General features: G+C 36.8%; 1 protein-coding gene across 2 annotated transcripts in view; it reads right to left on the reverse strand.

Moving 5' to 3' along the window:
• Positions 1–6,860, reverse strand: part of LOC116412753 (B-cell receptor CD22-like) — a 517,626-nt gene extending 510,766 nt beyond the window's left edge. For both annotated transcript variants that reach the window (XM_052891825.1, XM_052891826.1), the window contains exon 1: positions 6,532–6,860. The gene's annotated coding sequence lies outside the window, so the exon portion shown is untranslated. The remainder of the gene's footprint in view (positions 1–6,531) is intronic.
• Between the last annotated feature and the right edge of the window lie 1,249 nt (positions 6,861–8,109).

The raw sequence follows: 8,109 nt of genomic DNA on the forward strand, positions 1-8,109 counted from the left end.
TGTTTAGTTAATAAATGCTGTTTTAATAACTTTTTAAAAATTATTTTTTTTTTTTTTATACAACTTAGAATGGCAAACAAGCTGACGGCCCACCTGATGGAAAGTGGTAACCGTCGCTTATAGACATGAGCAGTACCATGGACATAATAGAGTATACTGTTTCGCCCATGATACGCGTTGCAATGCATTGCAATTCCTTAGGACTTAGATGATATTCCTCTGTACCCTGTAAATTCACGCTATATCCCACCCTTTAAACCGAAACATAGCCATGCAAACTCAACTGCTTTACGGTTGAAACACGAATGGGACAGAGGTACCCAAGCAATCGACTTTTGTACAAAGTCTTCCTCTGGTAATGCAGATGCAGTTAGTCTCATTGGAGCGGATGTTATTCCAACAGTCGCCTGGTGGCGTAAACGTCCGTATGGCGTTATCTACCGGTCGACCGAAGACGAGTTATGCTCAACAGTAGACAGTAAACGACTTAAAATATATTGTATAATGTATTAATATTGTGTCTTTCAATATATATATATATATATATATATATATATATATATATATATATATATATATATTTGCTAACATTGTTATTAACTTATTGTTGTTACTGTATGTTTTAGTGCAATAAAGAATATATATATAATAATAATAATACCTCCTTTTGTTATATGGTATTTAGATGAAAATACAAGCCAAGATAATTTACTAATTGTGCCAAGAATATAAAAGAAACTAATAATACGTGCCTTTATTCTTGCCAAAAGCTAGTACAAATTTATTCATAATAAATTATTTTGTGAAATAATCCTTTGCAGCCTAATATGAGGCCTGGAGGCATACATCACTAATTACTAGTAATGTACATGAAAAAGGAATAGTAATTATTGGTAAAGAAATATAATAAAATTGTGTGTGGGTTTGTCCGTGTGAATGTGTATGTATCTATATACAATCACCATTATAATATCTACCTTTGGGGGGAAAAGGATTGTTAGCAATGGAGTTTGACAGCCCCATTGCTAGCAATATACCTTATTAGGTCGACCTCCACGTGGTTCCCCCTGGAAACCATCATGAACAATTCTTGTTGAATTCGTCACGATGGGCTGACTGACCTGCTTTATCCTCACCTATCATCCTTCACTGGTGCCCCGCCGGTGTATACCGATAGCGCGGGTGGGGTTACCATTCCATTATTATCCATTTAAAAAATATATATATATATATCCTTTACTTGTTTACTGCTGCACATAGCCTCCACTATAAGGGAGGTTTTGCTGGTAGTTGTCACGCTTGGCAAGCAGGGGGCAATCGCAGTTTGCCTTTTGGTGATGTTCTAATAGGGAGGCTGCTGCCCATCTCTCGATCATAAGTTCCCTTAGTCATCTCTTACGACACCTACGGAATAGAAAAGGGAGGCCTATTCTATACCGGGATCACACGGCCAACAAGTTTACATACAATTTTTTTATTTATATAGTCAACTAGTTGACTGTGCAAACGTTGTTCTACCTCCTACCGCCATTTATTGGGGGGAAAGGGATTGTTAGTAACAGGATCTAACAATCCCATTACTAGCAGTATACTCTATCAGGTCGACCTCCGTGCGGTTCCCCCTGGAATTTATCGTAATTAATTCTTGTTAAATTCATCACAATTGGCTAAATGACTTGCTTTCATCTTCACTGGTGCCTCGTCAGTGTATACTGATAGCGCAGACCGGGTTACCATTCCATTTTCACCAATTAAAAATATACCGCCATCTATCGGTCCATTTTCTTATTGCGATGAAAACTATAATATTTTACTCAAATTTTATTAAAATCGATCGACTTCGGAGATTAGCGAAAACGAAAATCGTGACGTGGCACGATTCGGTTTATTATATATTAAATATACTTAGTACTATATATATATTATATATACCTAGTATAATTATTTTCTCTATTTTATTATTACTATATATATACTCTATTCTACATTGTTCTATTACTAAATCACAGAAAATGTACCAAAATTGAAAGTTATATACCAAGTTAACTCTAACCCCGCCTAATTGAGATCCAACGGACCCATCCCAACTAAACAATTCCTCATTTACGTGGCGCACAGTCCTGAAACCTTTTTATCAGCGAAATGAACCCAAAAACAAAAGGTGTCGACAAGACATAACCCCATAAAAACGTCGGTTGCGCCTTAGCTAACCCATTTTTCATACGAACTCGTGTGCCTAGTAGTGATAAAATTTTTTGGGACTTCCCGTCCCTTTCGGGTTCGAATGCGCGGATTGATTTTATGGGTTTCCACCGATTAGAAAAGGTTAGGTAGCAAGATTTATACACTTGAGACGTAATCGACTGTTCCCTTTATATATATATATATTTTTTTTATAAGAACAACACAAATGTTAAATTGTGATTTTATTTAGACTTTGTACAAAAGTCGTTTGCTTGGGAGGGACTACCGCTGCTACCTTTGTCCCATTCGTGTTTCTACCATGAAGCAGTTGTGTTTAATGGCTGTGTTTCGGTTTGAAGGGTGTGATATGGCAATGAATTTACAGGGTAGAGTTATAAAACCTTAGTCCTTAGGAATGGCAACGCATGATGGGAACCGTGGGCGAAACAGTATACTCGGTTATGTCCACGGAGTATTCATGTATATAGGCGACGGTTACCACTTTCTATCAGGTGGGCTGTCAGCTTCTTTGCCATTCTAAGTTGCATACAAAAAAAAATACTAGTCACTGTGACTTATTGTTTGGGCGTATTGTAGATAAGCACCCGAGGTCTTCAAATGATCAAATTAAAAAAAAAAAAAACTACTTCAATTGTAAACATACATACAATATGAACAGCAAGATAATATTGTAGGCATATATACTCGTATACTACATATTAACCTGTATAGGTTTAAAAATATTTGAATTTACAACGCCAATTCGTGTTACCCAACAGATTTTGCTTCGCAAAAGGCAGTCTTTTGTAGAGCTCGAATCAATCATAATAGAATTAATACGAGATCAACAAAGTAGCTATCCAAATTTTTTATCATCACATATATTTTTTTTTTAATACAAAATTAGAATGGCAAACAAGCTGACGGCCTACCTAATGGAAAGTGGTACCCATCGCCTGTAGACATGCGTTGCCATTCCTAAGGACTCGGGTGTTCTTTCTCTGTACTCTGTAAATTCACGCCATATCCCACCCTTCAAACCGAAACACAGCCATGCAAACACAACTGCTTCACGGTTGAAACACGAATGGGACAGAGGTATCCAAGCAATCGACTTTTGTACAAAGTCTCCCTCTGGTAAACATTTTACTGCATTATTAACTTTTTAGTTAGTTAAGCGAAATACGAAACCAATTCCCAGTACCAGTATTTCCTAAGAACAAAGAGTGTTCCCGAACATTGACACTTTCAAGAAAAGAGCATCATACTCTTTCTTGAAAGACCAACAAATACACGTGCAATTTTTTCTCAATTAGGTAATATAGTGATTACCGTCGCCCATGACTGTGGTTGCCAATCCGCCTGCCAAGCGTGGCAACTACTGGCAAAGCCTCATGTTTAGCAAAGACTGATATGATAATAATGATTCAACTAGTTCCAATTAGTTTTATTTTTGTACCTGTTGAGTTATAAACATTGTTTTATTACAATAATAATAATTATTATTATTGTAATAAAACTCGGGCACTGTAGAGGGTGTTTTTGGTGGATTTCACCATACCGCATGACGAGAACCTCGTGAAAGCCGAAACCGAGAAGAAGAGAAAATATCTCGACCTGGCTCACGAGGTGACCGAAATGTGGGGGGTGGCATCTACCGAAATCATCCCAATCGTTATGTCGGTGAACGGTCTTATCCCAACCAGTCTGGAACAACATCTCAGACGGTTGGGATTCCGAGGCGACTCACTCCCGGGAAAGATGCAGAAAGCGGTGCTCTTAGATTCTGCCCGCATTGTACGCCGGTTTCTCTCCCTGGGGCCCTGAATCCCGGTCGACTGTGCTTCTGCCGGGGGTTAGTATGCCATCTCCTCTCCTTAAGAGGGGAGATGAGAATTTTAGTAAAATTAGAAAAAGAAATAATTAGTTTATTCATCTCCACAAATTACAGTGTCTTTTTTATACCACTGAAGTGGCAAACAAGCATACGGCCAACCTGATGGTAAGTGGTTACCGTAGCCTATGAACACCTGCAATATCAGAGGTATTACGCGTGCGTTGCCGACCCTATATAATTTACTTTATACAAAATACAAAATAAAAGTGTCGTAATTTGTGGGAGATCTGTAGACTAAACTAAGTCTTAACTTGTATCTTAGACACCAGGTCCCCTCCAATAAAGTTGTGACAATTCAAAGTAAAAGGTAGTTGCGTGGAGTAAAAATAAATTTGATTTAATATTAGAATAAAGCTAAAATATTACAAACTAAGCGTACAGTTCAAAAACATTCCGTACTTGTTTGGTACATATTCTGATTGTATTAAAAATAATAGAATTTTTAAACTAAAGTTGTTGAAATATTTGTAAGCAGTTTATAATATTTCACAATATAGTTAGGAACGTTTACAAAACTAAAGTGAAATAACTTCAAAGCATACCGGCTTCATCGACGCGCAATGTTGGAATTTTGTTTACTGTATTAACTGCGTAAAATTTTATTTATCCCAATTTTTTTTTTATACAACTTAGGCAAACAAAGTGACGGCCCACCTGATGGAAAGTGGTAACCGTCGCCTATAGACATGAGCAGTACCGTGGATATAACGAGAGTATACTGTTTCGCCCATGATACCCCCCATGCGTTGCCATTCCTGAGGTGTTATTCCTCTGTACCCAGTAAATTCATGCCATATCCCAGACTTCAAACCGAAACACAGCCATGCAAACACAACTGCTTCACGGTAGAAACACGAATGGGACAGAGATGCCCAAGCAAACGACTTTTATATAAAGCCTCCATTTGGTATATATATATATATATTAGTAAAAACAGGAGAAAAAATCAATGCAAGCACTATCAAGTACCTACATAACTATCCCTATTTATTTCCCATATCCGATATATAATCTCGAAGCACGCTTAAGCGAATTTTGATGCGGTTTTCACCATTACTAGTACCCTTTATTTATTAATAGCAAGGTTACTTACCTACTACGACTTTAATTGAAAATAACTAATGGAAGTAACCGCATCCCATGTTTAACAAACTTTACAAAGGATGCATCCCATTAATTTATTACCATACTTTAAGGAATAACAATAAAATGGTAGAATGGTGGAAGGTTTTTTATATGGGATGATAATGGAATGGTAACCCCGCCTGCGGTATTGGTATACACTGGCGGGTCACCAGTTAGCCCATCGCGATGAATACGCTTGGAATTCAGCACGATGGTTTCCAGGGGGGACCACGTGGAGGTCGACCTGACTGAGTATATTGCTAGCAATGCCCCCCCCCCCCTCCTGATGGAAGCTGTGTGGTCTCGGCATAGAATGAGCTAACCCTTTCTTTCTCATGTGCGTCGTAAGAGGCGACTAAGGGCGGTTAATGGTCATGGGATGGGCTATCAAAAACCTAACAACAGTTGTCAATCCACCTACCAAACGTGGCAAGTACTGGTAAAACCTTCTTTATGGAGAAGGCATATGTTCAGCAGTGGACAGTTAATAATTGACGGTATATTGTGGCAGAGCACCAGTGAGAGATGATAGGTGAGAATAAAAAAGCAGGTCAGTTAGCCAATCGTGAAAAATATAGCTCCAGGTGTATTCTTCACGATTGGCACACGATACTTAGTGCAATGTTTCCAGGGTGGGGGGCACGTGGAGGTCAACCTGACAGGGTACATTGCTAGCAATGGGAGTGGTAGTCTGCATTACTAACAATCCCCCCTCCAGCTGGTAGGTATACACCAGCCCTGGGTAGCAGACTAGGTTAGGTACAATTCCTATTAATTTATTACAACATTACTAAACAGGGGGAGAAGGGATTGTTAGTAATGGGGACTAGCAACCCTATTGTTAGCAATACACCGTATAGATTCGACCTACGCCCACGGTTCCACCTGGAGACCATCATAATTCATTCCTAGTGGTTTCATCACAGTGGGCTAACTGACCTGCCTTTCCATCTTCACCTATCATCCCTCACTAGTGACCTCGACCTGACCTGACTCGTCGGCGTATACTGTCATCAGGCGGGTTACTATTTCATTATCATCCATTAAAAACAGACTGAACAATTTACGCAAAACCCTACCAATCGGGTATTTCCCAATTCAAAAAGTTACAAAAATGTATTATTTAAAACCGTTTGGATATAGTTACTACATAACTTGACAGTTATGATAAACATTAAATATAAAACCGCTATGTTTATACCTAAATTTTATAGAAAAAAAATAGTTGCAAACGGTCAAATTAATGTTATACCTATCTACCATTGGAAAAAGAGAAATATATTTAATGTTACATAGATTAGGTATTCGATAGATTAAGTACAAACCTGCTAGCATTAATCTGTATAAATCCAATTCCAGATGCACTATAATTCCAGTTTCAACACAAACACATTACACTGAATTCTAACACCGTACACTGTCACAATAAAATCAGTAAGCACACAATAAAACCCAACGTTTTGTATTTTCGATCACCGAATCAGTGTTTTAGATGTTAAAGTCTGGATAACATCACTAGCTTTACGATTCAACGTGATTCGGTTTGAATAAAACGCGGATACATTCTCATTACATGCATACAACACGAGCGATAAAGCTCGACTGGCGGACTGGCGGCTAGAACAGTCGACGGTCGACGCGCGGCGCAACGTCGAAGTACCAAACTCAAACCAAACTAGAGCTTTCGATTTATTATCGATATTTTTTATAACTGTTATTTTTTTAAATATTATAACAAAATGTTTTCTATCTATTTATTTTTTACTATACGCTTTTTATGTATTTAAAAGAAAAAAACCAAGGAGAGATCAACACATTGCCGAAATAACTCAATCTAGACATGACTATTTACAGGAATTCATTAAAAACAAAAAATTAAATATTCAGGAAAGTTTTTAAAATTCCCATAATAGGTTCACGCAAGCAAAGCCTACGGCTTTATCAAAAATCAGCTAATTATTAAAAAAAAAATAACTGCTGACATTATTAAATTTAAAATTAATTGGAGCTCGTACCATGGATACATGAATGGATATGCCATATAAATTAGATCTACCTAATAAAAAAAACCCCCTAATTTATACAAATAATCGCAAAGAATAGAAAACATCCAGAATAATTAAAAATTAATATAAATGGACATATTTCCGGGAATGGAACACATGGTCATAGGTTCTTTTTTAAAGAATGATAATTGAATGCGCTACAGTATATGTTGACGGGGTACTAGTGAGGAATAATAGGGGATGACGAAAGCAGGTCAGTTAGCCCACCAAGATAAATTCGATAAGAATTAACCATGACGTTTTTCAGGGGGAACCGCGTGGAGGTCAACTTGAGAGGATATATTGCTAGCAATGATGCTATGCAGGGTAAACCGCTACATCATCATATACCTACTACGTGCAAATATATAAACACATACATTATACATTTTGATTACCTTGATTGTATCATAAAAATAGGGTTAAAAACGAAGGATTTAACAACAAACAAATTATTTGTATATTGGTGTATTTTACAATGCTTATTTGTGTTGTTCAATAAGGAAGAATTTCCTTAAATTCTCATATTAATATACCAATACACGTGCATATATATTGCGTGTATGAAACTCGAGTAAACCGGTAATTCATTGTAATAAAGATTTAGCAATATTGAAAATATGTCGACGTTGTAATAGCAAAACATATTAAGTACCATTCAGTATGTAGATTTTACCTGTTTGCTGTCACTTTGTTTTGTTGCCACAAAATGAAGGAAAGTAGATAGTATAGTAAATTTCTGATACGCTATATTATTTATTATTTATATTTTGACGTCATCGTTATCATCATATTAGTCGTTAAATACCTACTGTATATATATATATATATATATATTATTCAAGTTTAATTACCTAA

Source organism: Galleria mellonella, unplaced genomic scaffold (assembly GCF_026898425.1).
Source record: "Galleria mellonella isolate WM207_F2 unplaced genomic scaffold, CSIRO_AGI_GalMel_v1 utg146, whole genome shotgun sequence".
Classification (NCBI taxonomy): Eukaryota; Metazoa; Arthropoda; class Insecta; order Lepidoptera; family Pyralidae; genus Galleria; species Galleria mellonella.